This window comes from Schistocerca nitens, chromosome 1 (genome assembly GCF_023898315.1).
Source record: "Schistocerca nitens isolate TAMUIC-IGC-003100 chromosome 1, iqSchNite1.1, whole genome shotgun sequence".
Lineage (NCBI taxonomy): Eukaryota > Metazoa > Arthropoda > Insecta > Orthoptera > Acrididae > Schistocerca > Schistocerca nitens.
Window position 1 is genome coordinate 1,037,280,644 of NC_064614.1, and position 13,446 is coordinate 1,037,294,089.

A 13,446-nucleotide genomic window follows, 5' to 3' on the forward strand; every position below is an offset into this window, starting at 1 on the left:
TGTAATTGTAGAGTTGTCATGTATTGTTAAGCATTCCTTAATATCCTGTTTTCAAAAGAGAAGTTCAGTCCATCCAGGACTTCCTTCTCTATGTTCTGGGCTTGTGAACAGAAATGGAATGTTGCAGCATGTTATAACGATTATTTACTTGGAGAAGCAGTTTGGCATATGGAGCAACCAAAGAAGTGCACATGTTACCTGTTGTTACTGTTCCCTTATAAGTGACACCATCCCCCCCATGAACCATGGACCTTGCCGTTGGTGGGGAGGCTTGCGTGCCTCAACGATACAGATAGCCATACCGTAGGTGCAACCACAATGAAGGGGTATCTGTTGAGAGGCCAGACAAACGTGTGGTTCCTGAAGAGGGGCAGCAGCCTTTTCAGTAGTTGCAGGGGCAACAGTCTGGATGATTGACTGATCTGGCCTTGTAACACTAACCAAAATGGCCTTGCTGTTCTGGTACTGCGAACGGCTAAAAGCAAGGGGAAACCACAGCCGTAATTTTTCCCGAGGCCATGCCGCTTTACTGTATGATTAAATGATGATGGCGTCCTCTTGGGTAAAATATTCCGGAGGTAAAATAGTCCCCCATTCGGATCTCTGGGTGGGGACTACTCAAGAGGACATCGTTATCAGGAGAAAGAAAACTGGCGTTCTACAGATCGGAGCATGGAATGTCAGATCCCTTAATCGGGCAGGTAGGTTAGAAAATTTAAAAAGGGAAATGGATAGATTAAAGTTAGATATAGTGGGAATTAGTGAAGTTCGGTGGCAGGAGGAACAAGACTTTTGGTCAGGTGAATAAAGGGTTATAAATACAAAAGCAAATACGGGTAATGCAGGTGTAGGTTTAATAATGAATAAAAAAATAGGAGTACGGATAAGCTACTACAAACAGCACAGTGAACGCATTATTGTGGCCAAGATAGACTCAAAGCCAACGCCTACTACAGTAGTACAAGTTTATATGCCAACTAGCTCTGCAGATGACGAAGAAATTGATGAAAAGTATGATGAGATAAAATAAATTATTCAGGTAGTGAAAGGAGACGAAAATTTAATAGTCATGGGTGACTGGAATTCGTCAGTAGGAAAAGGGAGAGAAGGAAACATAGTAGGTGAATATGGACTGGGGCTAAGAAATGAAAGAGGAGGCCGTCTTGTAGAATTTTGTGCAGAGCATAACTTAATCATAGCTAACACTTGGTTCAAGAATCATGAAAGAAGGTTGTATACATGGAAGAATCCTGGAGATACTAAAAGGTATCAGATAGATTATATAATGGTAAGACAGAGATTTAGGAACCAGGTTTTAAATTGTAAGACATTTCCAGGGGCAGATGTGGACTCTGACCACAATCTATTGGTTATGAACTGTAGACTAAAACTGAAGAAACTGCAAAAAGGTGGGAAATTAAGGAGATGGGACCTGGATAAACTGAAAGAACCAGAGGTTGTACAGAGTTTCAGGGAGAGCATAAGGGAACAATTGACAGGAATGGGGGAAAGAAATACAGTGGAAGAAGAATGGGTAGCTTTGAGGGATGAAATAGTGAAGGCAGCAGAGGATCAAATAGGTAAAAAGACGAGGGCTAGTAGAAACCCTTGGGTAACAGAAGAAATATTGAATTTAATTGATGAAAGGAGAAAATATAAAAATGCATTAAATGAAGCAGGCAAAAAGGAATACAAACATCTCAAAAATGAGATCGACAGGAAGTGCAAAATGGCTAAGCAGGGATGGCTAGAGGACAAATGTAAGGATGTAGAGGCTTATCTCACTAGGGGAAAAATAGATACTGCTTACAGGAAAATTAAAGAGACCTTTGGAGAAAAGAGAACCATTTTATGAATACCAAGAGCTCAGATGGAAACACAGTTCTAAGCAAAGAAGGGAAGGCAGAAAGTTGGAAGGAGTATATAGAGGGTCTATATAAGGGCGATGTACTTGAGGACAATATTATGGAAATGGAAGAGGATGTAGATGAAGATGAAGTGGGAGATATGATACTGCGTGAAGAGTTTGACAGAGCGCTGAAAGACCTGAGTCGAAACAAGGCCCCGGGAGTAGACAACATTCCATTAGAACTACTGACAGCCTTGGGAGAGCCAGTCCTGACAAAACTGTACCATCTGGTGAGCAAGATGTATGAGACAGGCGAAATACCCTCAGACCTCAAGAAGAATATAATAATTCCAATCCCAAAGAAAGCAGGTGTTGACAGATGTGAAAATTACCGAACTATCAGTTTAATAAGTCACAGCTGCAAAATACTAACACGAATTCTTTACAGACGAATGGAAAAATTGATAGAATCCGACCTCAGGGAAGATCAGTTTGGATTCCGTAGAAATGTTGGAACACGTGAGCCAATACTTACCCTACGACGTATCTTAGAAGAAAGATTAAGGAAAGGGAAACCTACGTTTCTAGCATTAGTAGACTTAGAGAAAGCTTTTGACAATGTTGATTGGAATACTCTCTTTCAAATTCTGAAGGTGGCAGGGGTAAGATACAGGGAGCGAAAGGCTATTTACAATTTGTACAGAAACCAGATGGCAGTTATAAGAGTCGAGGGCCATGAAAGGGAAGCAGTGGTTGGGAAGGGAGTGAGACAGGGTTGTAGCCTATCCCCGATGTTGTTCAATCTGTATATTGAGCAAGCAATAAAGGAAACAAAAGAAAAGTTCGGGGTAGGTATTCAAATCCTTGGAAAAGAAATAAAAACTTTGAGGTTCGCCGATGACATAGTAATTCTCTCAGAGACAGCAAAGGATTTGGAAGAGCAGTTGAACGGAATGGACAGTGTCTTAAAAGGAGGATATAAGATGAACATCAACAAAAGCAGAACGAGGATAATGGGATGTAGTCGAATAGGGTCAGGTGATGCTGAGGGAATTAGATTAGGAAATGAGACACTTAAAGTAGTAAAAGAGTTTTGCTATTTGGGGAGCAAAATAACTGACGATGGTCGAAGTAGAGAGGATATAAAATGTAGACTGGCAATGGCAAGGAAAGCGTTTCTGAAGAAGAAAAATTTGTTAACATCGAGTATAGATTTAAATGTCAGGAAGTCGTTTCTGAAAGTATTTGTATGGAGTGTAGCCATGTATGGAAGTGAAACATGGACGATAAGTAGTTTAGACAAGAAGAGAATAGAAGCTTTCGAAATGTGGTGCTACAGAAGAATGCTGAAGATTAGATGGGTAGATCACATAACTAATGAGGAGGTATTGAATAGAATTGGGGAGAAGAGGAGCTTGTGGCACAACTTGACTAGAAGAAGAGATCGGTTGGTAGGACATGTTCTGAGACATCGAGGGATCACCAATTTAGTATTGGAGGGCAGCGTGGAGGGTAAAAATCATAGAGGGAGACCAAGAGATGGATACACTAAGCAGATTCAGAAGGATGTAGGCTGCAGTAGGTACTGGGAGATGAAGAAGCTTGCACAGGATAGAGTAGCATGGAGAGCTGCATCAAACCAGTCTCAGGACTGAAGACAACAACAACAACAACAACAACAACATAAGTGACACTTCTAGTTGAGACAGGTCAGGCATATTTGAGAATATAATTTGCTGGAAGTCAGGGACTACAATCTGCAATTGGTGAAATTGACTATACAGCCATGAGCTTGGCTGGTTATTTGCATTTCCAGTCTACCGTACTTGCAACATCTCTGAATGAATCAGTGTTACAATTATTACACATTTCTTATAGAAGAACACGGAAATGCAGTGACCATTTATGTGATGATCTTAAACTGTCTTTTATTTTTTGCTTCCTATTTCATACTGTATTAATTATATCACTCATTGGTCTGTGACCACTCTGGACTTAGAAGCTTTTTATCTGTTCATAACTCTGAATCCTGTTTTGAATTTCCACTATCTACTTTGAAACATCCTAGCAGGTCAGAACTCACAGTCTGAATTGGACTCGAACCCAACCACCATGTGTTTTGTGCGTTATACAGGTGTGACTCATCATCAGGAAGTTTAACAATAGCATACACTGTTGCAGTTATTCCTTGGTTTATATTACATTCTAACCCTTCTGAAGTTTCTTTTTGTGTCTCTATAAGCCTGATAGCACCCCAAAAGGCAGTAAAATAGTGTACTGTTTAATCTGTGTTTATATACAGCCTTTATTAGTAAAGTTCCAGGACAATTTTTTTTAAAAAATAGAAAATTGCAGTTGCCAATGTTTCTGGAGGTCTTGGAAAAATTGGGAAATTTTCAATCTGTTTTTTATGCTTGTAAGCTCATTTGTGACAGCCCGTTGGATGTTTATGATAACTTGATGAAGCTTTACTTGCAGTCACCTTTTCGCTTGGAGAAACAAGAAAAAAATCGCAAGGTGAGGGGTTGGGTGAATATGGTGGATGCAGGAGGGCAATAACAGAATGTCAGGCCAGATACTCAGTAACAGATAACGCAGTATGATGTCTTGCATTATCATGCAGGAAGAACCAGTCCTGAGAATGCTACAAGTCAGGTTAGCGACGTTGAATTGCTTGTCACAAACATTTCGAGACTTCGATGTAAAGAGTTTGTTTCACTGTTTGATGTTGAGGAACATTAATACCAAAGAATGCAATCAATATTGTCTTTGTTCTCAAAGGTTGTCTTTCGACATTTTCTGAGGCTGGTGATCCAGGACTCCAGCATTTAGCACTTTTGGTGCTTTGTGTGAGTCATACTGGTAACATCAGCTTTCATCCCCAGCAGTAGTCTTTGACAGAAGTATGGGATCATGTCTAGCTCTGTCCAGTAGTTCAGCAGAAATTCTTCCATCTGTCCTCTTTCTGTTTGTCAGTTAGTGTGTGAGGGAAAAGTTTTGCATTAAGTTCCCTTTTCTGTAAATCCTCGCGTAAAATATTATGAGATACATCATGATTCAAATAAAGTTCTTCTGAGATTGCATGCACAGTTATGTGATGGTCTTCTTGCGATAACTGCCTTATATGCTCCACATTTGGACCAGCATGTGCTGTAGACGGGCAACCAGCTCTGGGATCAACTTGCACTGGATCTGTGTCTTCACGAAACCTTTTGTTCCAGTCATAAACACAACTTCTTGAAAGTGCCTTGCCTGCATATGCTTGCTTAATTATTGTCCTCATTTCTATGAAAGAAACAGATGAAAAATGTGGAAAAGGAATTAAAGTTCAGGGAGAAGAAAATGGAGTTTGAGGTGTGACGGTGACATTGTCAATCTGTCTAATGCCCAAGGACTTGGAAGAGCTGTTGAATAGAGTGGATAGCACCTTGAGAAGAATTTATAAGATGAACAGGAGGAAAAGTAAAGCAAGGGTAATGGAATGTAGATGAATTAAATTGGATGATGCTGTGAGAACTGGACTAAAAAACAAGACACTACAATTAGTAGATTATTTTGGGCAGCAAAGTAGCTGACAAAGGCCACGTGAGAGAGGATATAAAACACAGACTGGAAATATATATACGTGGAATGTTTCCCTCTATTATATATAAAAACAAAGATGATGTGACTTACCAAACGAAAGTGCTGGCAGGTCGATAGACACAGAAACAAACACAAACATACACACAAAATTCAAGCTTTCGCAACAAAATGTTGCCTCAAACAAAGATGATGTATCAAACGAAAGCGCTGGCACGTCGATAGACACACAAACATAAACACAAAATTCTAGCTTTCGCAACCAACGGTTGCCTCGTCAGGAAAGAGGGAAGGAGAGGGAAAGACGAAAGGATTTGGGTTTTAAGGGAGAGGGTAAGGAGTCATTCCAATCCCGGGAGTGGAAAGACTTACCTTAGGGGGGAAAAAAGGACGGGTATACACTCGCGACACACACACACATATCCATCCACACATATACAGACACAAGCAGACATATATATGTGTTGTTCTTAGCGTAAGTTAGTTTAAGTAGTGTGAGTAGTGTGTAAGTCTAGGGACCGATGAACTCCGCAGTTTGGTCCCTTAGGAAAACAGACACACACACACACACACACACATTTCTGTAACAGTTTCCAATAAATAAATAAATAAAATTAATTTGTTTCATCAGAATATTATAGGTTTGAAAAACAATATGGATGTGTTCCTTATATACCTAGATGATGTGGTAAATTCTGAAGTGATGTTTTGTGTCTCCATCAATACTATGTAACCACAGGGTTGGAGAAGTTAAATATCAGGGGTTATAGAGTAGCATCCTTTTTGTATAGAGTTAAAATACAAAAGGGAGGATTTTGAAATATATGTAGAAGTTGGACACAAAGTCCAGGAGACTTAATGTTGATCAGAACCTAGAAGCTAGTGCTTGAGAGTTGTTATTTCAGCAAAATGTATATGCCCTGGGACAACTGGGAAATCCAGAAAAAAACAGGAATTTTTTCATCTGGGAGAAAACGGGAAGAACCTGGGAATTTTTTAGAAACCCAGGAATTTTTCATTTTTGTATTTTTCAGTTAAATTTTTGTAATTTTGACTGATAAGACCTGATAGTCAAACAAAGAATTTTACTTTAGCCCACTAATGCATGATAATACTGCAGCAATAAAACATAAATGAGAGAAAAACGTCAAAATGAAACTGAAGCTGCAAAGAAAATGTGCCATTTACTACTAAACACAGTGCACACACAAGCACCTGCCAACAGCAGAATTTGTCAATGGCTTTAGGATGAAAACTGTGGAATACTTCTTAATAATGAAGTTCCTTTGATGAGCGTGACATCACAACTGTTTACATTAGTTTCATCTGATCAGTTGCCAGCAGGCCCAAACACATGCGCGGACCTGAAGTAGTTAATGAGCAGTGCCTTCTCCTGCTTCTGGCTACCTGAAGTGTCGCTATTAGCTGTATAAGCAGTTCCAGCAAGCAGCCAGATGCTAGCAGGAACAAAATTTTCTAGTGCACCCTAGCTGTCAGATTCATGCCTGCACAAAGCAGTGTGAAATTGCATTTACACCTGTGCGACTTGCACGTTGTCACCTTGTGACTTTGCTTCCCACACATGGAAGTCTAGGCGCTCATGTAGGTGCATGCCTCATCCTCAACATCTGCATGCAAGTGATTCCATTCACACCTGTGTTCACACTGGGTGCTTCTTCTTCGTGCAGGGCAAGCTACATCCGCACAGGGACTAGCCACAAGGTGCACAGGTATAAATGCACCTTGAGTTGCTGTGGAGGGGTAGTCTCCATGTGACATATGTTTGTTTTGAGATTTTGCTGTTTCCTTTTCATTTACAGCTCTCATGTCAGATGAAAACAAAACTGATTTCTATGGCTGGGAGCTATCAAGTGAATTAAATTACATTCGCATAGTTATTGAAGACTAAAATATGTTATTAGTTTCAGTTTTCTGAGTTTTCTTTATTTCCACATTATTCACAATCGAGCATTAATTTTCTTGCAGAACAATGAAGTTATTTTTGTTGTTTTGCTAAATAAATTTGTTTTTTATTAATCTCTTCTTTAGAGGCAGCCAATTTATTGGAAACAAAGCATTTCACTCCACACTGTTGGCTAGTTTCAATTTTTCGCTGAATTTCTATTGCACGTTTTCATCTTCAGGCACTCATGGCATAATGCCATTATAAAGAACCAAACGTGAGATAATACATTACTGGTACTCCAAGAAAATTGGCATTATGAAAACCACATTGAAAAGCTTAATACCAGGTAGGGGCCTACTTCACTGTGGATCTAGAGATACGAATGTGCACTATGAGACGAACTATGATTTTTAGTATGATTTACGAAATTCTGATGCTCTTGGAGTATTCTATTGAAATAGTGCAAGATCTGCTAATGTTATATGTGTAGTAAAAGTAAATGTTCACATGAAAAAGACAAAGCAGGCAGATTTGGTCAGTAAAAAAAACCACTCCGTCTTCAGGCCACGAGTGGCCTACCGGGACCATCCGACCGCCGTGTCATCCTCAGTGGAGGATGTGAATAGGAGGGGCGTGGGGTCAGCACACCGCTCTCCCGGTCGTTATGATGGTATTCTTGACTGAAGCTGCTACTATTCGGTCGAGTAGCTCCTCAGTTGGCATCACGAGGCTGAGTGCATTCCAAAAAATGGCAACAGCGGATTTGGTCAGTAGTATTGAATAAAATGTTTTATTTTCAAACATATCGACAGCTTTAGCAGAATTTTATAAATCTGCTTTCTGTGAAACACAATGTTTTTCAATCACAAGACATGTTTCAACACTTGTCTGGTACCTCATCTATGCTTGATGTTATTTCTTAATTTGTGTTGTTTGCATATTAAATTTATAGAATGCCATTCTTCGGTAAATTATAGACTAGCAGCACACCATGTTTTATCATTTTAACTCCACTCAAGGCTTTATATTTACTCCTGAAGTAGAGTATAAACCACCAGTTGTACAGTTTCTTGGCTCCACAGATAACATTGTTGATTTTTTATACCATTTGAAAAAGTCAAGAAAAATTATTGTTCTTAGTTCTGGTGTATATAAACAACTCATTCTTCAAGAAATTTGTATTCATTCATACTAGTTTTCTTCAGTACTATGTGGATGTAAACATTATTGGAAATGCTAGATAACAGTATTGCAGAGAACAATTAAAAAAAAAATCTCTGTTTAAGTCACCACATAGCAAAATATTAGGGTACTTTGAGTTTTAGAGATTAGTTTTAAAATTAATAATATGCGAGGAACTACTTTCTTATTTTGCATTCTTTATCTAGAATAGGATATGATAAAACAGCTGACCTAAGTACAATAACTCCATAAGGTCCTCTCTGAACAACATGCTGCAGTGCATGATGTCCCACTATGTATGAAATTCGAAACAGGAATGTGAGGAAAGGTGTATAAGCAGTGCAAACACCAAGCACAAGCATTCACAGTAATGCCCGTTTTCTGGCACACTCTAGCAACTGTTCAGACAAACCTGTTTCTAACACATTGCAAGAAAATATTGCAAATTGTGGTTTGAGAAGCATTACTTTCAAAGTAAATTTCCTTTTATCCAAGAGAAATTATGTTACATGTAAGAATTTGGAATGAATTTTTTGAATAACATAGCATGTGCCTCTCATTCGAAACTTAACAGTTTGAAGAACAGCCACTTAGAAAAATTTCAGGCCCACGAGACCAGCTCCATATGTAATTATTTAAAATTTTACTTTGTGTTTGATTTACCTTAAAAGGTAACACACATAAAAAAGTACCAATGTTAACAGGAAAGCTTAGCTCTGCTTGTAGCTACACTATATGTATATTAATTTAAACCATTAACTTTTCCTATTTGTGTGTTCGTGCTACTTAACATTGATGTTGCTGTTGGCTGATTACATTACATGTCTTATGCTCTGAATATCTGCTGATGAGATCTCGTCACATGATCTAAGTTTGGCTTACAAAAGAGCATCACAATCTCAATTTCATTGCTTTGGAAACTAATATGGTGTTTTCGGTGGAATTCATATTTATACTTTTGTAATAGAAAAATTGCAGTGTACATGTTGCTGTGCATCATAGATCTTTTTAAACACATTGGTTTTTTCTGAAGTGCTGATAGTTCTGTGAAATCATTACCATTCAAAGGATTGATAATGTTTACAGCTCCAAGGGAAAGTGTACTGCCAGTTAACATTAAAAAAGTGTATTTTTAACTGGGACATCAGGGATATTTTTTTCTTGTCCACATCTATACCCTGTTCAGAAACTTGTTTGATAATTCTAACAGTCTGCAGATCCCATCTAGGAAACAGTTATTTGTCAGAAATCCATATCCATTATTGAGCTACTTGTCAGACAAGAAGAAACAGTTGGTAATTTTGTTGAGATTTCACTGAAGAGTTCTTAAGATATGGACAAGAAAAATGAACTAGAATCATTATTTAGGTGTTTGAATCTAATTTCAGTTGTCAGTTTCCCACTCAGGTGCAGCAAGATAGTACGACACTGATTGGTAACATTTTTATAGACAGTGCTCAGGCTGAAACAATGAATGTGTTCCACTTGTGAATGGACTATCTGACCTTGGTGTACAATTGCTGGAAATAAGCAACATGGCACCTTAGAGCCCTGAGGCAGGGTCATACAAAGCAGTGAAGCTTATTAATGAGAACAGGGTACAAGGTTTTAATAATAAGTTAAAAGAGGTGATATTGGATGAGGTATAATTATATGGAAGGAGATGCTTAGGTCAAATTCAATTTATTCTGTAATAAATTTGTCTCAATATTTGAAAGTTGCTTCCCCAAAAAGTTATAAATAAAATCCATTAAAAAACAAGTAAACTGTGGCTAACTAAGGAAATTAAAATCTCATGTAAGAGAGAGAGATTTATATAAAGCCAAAGTAAGTCTAAGGTCAGACATTGCTTGCATACTTCAAAAAAATACTGAATAGAAAAAGTGCTTACATCACCGAAACTTTTTATTTTTCAATGTAGTCTTCTTGTAGATTAATGCACTTGGTCCAACGATGGTTCCAGTGCCATGATCCCATGTCGAAAATGAGTTTCCTCAAGACCTGCAAAATAGTTGTCAACTCTGGCTATCAATTCTTCGTTTGAAGTGAATCTTCATCCATCAAGAAAAATTTTCAGTTTTGGGAAGAGATTGAAGTCTGACGGAGCCATATGAGGTGAATAACGTGGGTGTGACAACGATTCATACCTATTTCATGTAATTTTGCTGATGGAAGATGACTTCCTTCCTTGCTAAACCTGGCCTTTTTTCGCGTATCTTTTGTTGCAGTTTGTCCAGGAGGTGAGCATAGTATTCTCCAGTGATTGTTTGCCCAGTGGGGAGATAATATACAAATATAATCCCCTTCGCATCCCAAAACACTGATGCTATGACCTTTCCCGCTGAACGAATTGTCTTTGCTTTCTTTGGTGGTGGAGAATCAGCAAGTTTCCACTGCTTTGACTGTTGTTTTGTCTTTGGGGTATAGTAGTGCACCCAAGTTTTATCTGTGGTCACAAATTGGTGCAAAAAATCTTGTTCGTTTCTCCTAAAATGGGCCAAACATTGTTCTGCTATGTCCATTCTCATGTGTTTTCGATCCAGTGTCAAGAGTTGCAGATAATTTTTTCATTTCTTATTCTTCAGTTAAAATGTGATATACCCTTTCAGATGACATCTGGCAAGTGTGAGCAATTTCAGGCACTTTCAATCGGCAATCCTCCATGACCATATTGTGCGCTTTTGCAATTATTTTTGGAGTAGTGATACATCTTTGCCGACCACTGTGCAGATCATCTAAGCTCTCCTGAACAAATTTAAATTCATATGTCCAATTGGTTCAGTTGAAGAAGCAAGATAAAATATTTTAAATGTCAGTGTTGATGGAATTTCAAACAGAACTCTGAAAAGTTGTTCAAACTTAATACATAATGCCCTTAATGACATATTTAATTAAGAAAGATGACAAGACAGACTTAAACTATTATTGTCCAATTTCCTTAATGATATATTTTTCCAAAATGTTTAAAAAAGTAATATAATCAAGAGTAGTCGCACCCTTACATTGAAACAATTTGCTTAGCATCTCACAGTTTGGATTCTAGAAGAGTTGCGTGACTCAGAATGCTATTTACACATTCATTCATCAAACAGTACAAGCCTAAATAATAACATATCACCAGTTGGTAATTTTTGTGATATTTCCAAGGTGTTTGTGTAGATCATGCTACTGTCGTATAAAAACTCAAGCTGGTTTGCATAATACTTAACAAACAGAATAGAAAAAGCTGTGCCAAATAATTCAAACAATGTTGGAAGGGCAGAAAATTTTAGAAACTAGAGAAAAATCACAAAGGGAGTCCCATAGTTCAATTTTGGGTCCACTCCTATTCCTTGTATATGTGAATGACCTTCCACTTAACATTCAACAAGCAGAATTGGTACTTTTTGCAGACAATACTAGTGTTATAATAAATCCCATCAAAGAGAAATCAACAGAAGTGACCATAAATGATATTTTCCAAAGAATTACAATGTGGTTCTCAGAAAATGGACTTTCCCTAAATTTAAAAAAAAACACACTAGATTCAGTATTGTACAACAGTCATACCAATGAATGCCGTAGCATATAAGCAGGAGTCGGTAAACATGGTACAATGCTCAAAATTTTTGGGTGTGCATATTGATGAAAACTTAACTGGAAGAAGCATATTACTGAGCTTCTCAAACAGTTAAGTCCACCTACATTTGATCTTCATACAATTGCTGATGTTGGAAACAAATGAATTAATCTCCTGACATAATTTTCATGTTTTTCCTCAGTAATGTCTTGTGGAATAATTTTCTGGGGTAACTCACAACTTGAAGTGTTGATTGCTCAAAAGCAAGCACAGATGTCATGTGGGTACCTCTTCAAAGAGCTAGAGGTTTTAAGTGTGTTGTCACAGCATCCACAAATTATATTAATCACATGTATTCCATCACAATTTGAGAAGAACAATGATGTCCATACCTACAATACTAGAGCGGAAAAGTTACCTTTATTACCCATGATTAAAGCTGTCGGTGGCTCAGAAAGGAGCTCAGTTGCACCAACAAATATTTTTGATCATTTACCCAGTACCACAAAATGTCTGACGGCAAAGCAGGCTTTAAATCTAACTTAACATCATTTCTCCTGGACAATTCTGTCTATTCCATTGAAGAGTTTCTATGTAAACACTGGCAGCCACTAAAAAAGTTTAAGTGTAATTGCATGAGCAGGACTAAAGACACTAATGTGTTCATTTACATTAATACTAATCGTGCATACATATCCTGCAAAGTGCCTCATTCCACATAATTTCAATCAAAGAATAGTACAAATGATCTATGGAGCATGTAACTAATTAACTACCTAACTGCCTGTCCCACACTACAGGTTAACATTAGGTGTATTCCTTGCTGTTTCATTTTCTTTATTTGAGGCCTTTGGACATGATTCAACTTCAGATACATGATGTGCTACATATTCAAAGACCTATCCAATCTCTCTCTCTCTCTCTCTCTCTCTCTCTCTCTCTCTCTCACACACACACACACACACACAATTCAATTCGCATAGAATATTTCCATTGTTTGTACACATATAATTTAATCATGATGATGTGCTCCCATCACTGAAAACAGAAGAGATCACTCCAAACACAAATTATATATGGAACAGATAACATTTGTGACTCAAACCAATGATATTCAGTTACCTAACATTGTTCTCAGAATTTTATTCATAATTCTATTCAGTGGCCCATAAACAAATTTACTGCCACACCAGACAAATCGTCTGGCAGTAGATACTTAGCTGGTACAGACTGCTAGTCAAATATAAATTTAAATGTCAGGAAGACTCTTCCAAAGGTGTTTATGTTGAATGTAGCCTTGTTTGGAGGAGAAAATGGTCTATAAACAATTCAGACAATAAGAGAATAGCAGCTTTTGAAATATAGAAG